The sequence below is a fragment of the Haliaeetus leucocephalus genome, unplaced genomic scaffold (assembly GCF_000737465.1).
Source record: "Haliaeetus leucocephalus isolate CR32 unplaced genomic scaffold, Haliaeetus_leucocephalus-4.0 Scaffold517, whole genome shotgun sequence".
Lineage (NCBI taxonomy): Eukaryota > Metazoa > Chordata > Aves > Accipitriformes > Accipitridae > Haliaeetus > Haliaeetus leucocephalus.
Genome location: NW_010972953.1, coordinates 2,584,650 through 2,586,279, shown reverse-complemented (window position 1 = coordinate 2,586,279; position 1,630 = coordinate 2,584,650).

Sequence of the window (1,630 nt, the reverse complement as noted above, 5' to 3'; positions counted from 1 at the left end):
AGAGGAAAAGCAAAGAATAAATACATTTTTAAACAGGAACACCCGCACCTCACGGGCCTGCTCGGCCTCCCCACCCTGCCCCTGGCCCCGCTGGGGTGGCTGTGGTGGCACAGCGGGCTGTGGTGGCAGTCCCGGCTGTGGGGTGGCCGTGGTGGTGCAGGCCCCCCCCACCCCGTCCAGGCCACATCGCCATGTCAGGACCCACCAACATCATATTCTTGGGCAGCGAGTTGGGACAGCCCAGAACTTTCTTACCCCGGCTTCAATACAGCGAGTCAGGACAATTAGGCACCCGCTAACCGCAGCCGAAACCCCGGCACCTGGAACCGTAGCCGAGACTCTTGCTGCCTCGATCGCGGCCCACCTTTGCGTTTTCCTGACCAAAACTACAGCCAGAACGGAGTTACACCCTCCAAAGGCAATCATCTCACAAACCTACGAGCGGCGGTCCCGTGAGGCCCTTCGAGCTCTCCTGGACTGCAGCGGGCTGCCACCGGGCATCTCCCGCTGAGGCGGACACCGCTCGGAGCTCGCAAACTCTCCGGGCTGCCAAAATCAGAGGAACGTCGCCGAAAGGTGACGACGGGACCCGGGCTGAAAGCCTTTGCTCCTCGGGGGTCACCCCTTCACCCGTTGAGAAACGCTGAGACATTTGACATGAATATGTCACTGAACCCAAGGGCAATTTTTAACAGGTATACCTCTGTTTATATATATATAGAGCTTAGTGTTTGTGTGCATGCGCCTGTGAATTGCCCCAGGTATCCGATAGCAAGTATAGTATTGCCCTTTCAAATCTATAATTAAGCCGCTGTTGATTGTAGTAAGTTCTACTTTGTAAATGTTAAATTAGTCAATGATTAAGTGCTGCTAAGTCTTGTGATTCACCTTAAACTGTGAATGAACCCCAGACTGCTGCTACACACGTAATCCCTTCAGACATAAACCATTGCCCAAATCTGGGACTAGGAGTCGATCCAGATGCACCTAAGCTCCATCAGGAGCTGAGAAAGCAAGGGGGTCTTCCTGAACCTCACGACTCAACGGGAGGGTCTCCCCTACCTTTCTGCACCTCCAATCTCTGTGCAAATCAGGAAAAATCAATTCTCACTCTACTTTCCTTTGTATGTTTCTCCCTTACCCTTTTGCATCTTCGGTCTCTGTTTAAGTCATCCTAGTTTAATTCTTACTTGATTTTTCCTTATACACCTCATCCATGGATTAAGTAATAAGAGCGAACCTTGACGTCAAACTTTGTGAAGTCACCCTTTTAGAAACTCCTATTAAATCACTTTCGCTCATACCCTCGACGGTGATTCTTTAAGCGACCCAAACCACTCGTTTGCGACAGGTGACACTCCTGGCCACGGTGGAGGCTGCGGTGGCCCGTGTGGCTGCGCGTGCCCGTGGCGGGTCCAGCGCTGGCCGCCGATGCTGGCCGCCGATGCTGGCCGCTGTCACGGGGAGCCGGAAAACGCACAATGAGCGGGGCCTTATCTCGCCCCGCAGCCCTTCCTGGGGTCACGGCTGGGTCCCCCCCACCTCCCCGGGACAGGGCAGGTGGGGGGCAGTGGGGCCATGTGACCCCCCCCCCCCCCCCCCCAGATGGGGGGGGGGGGGGGGAGACACC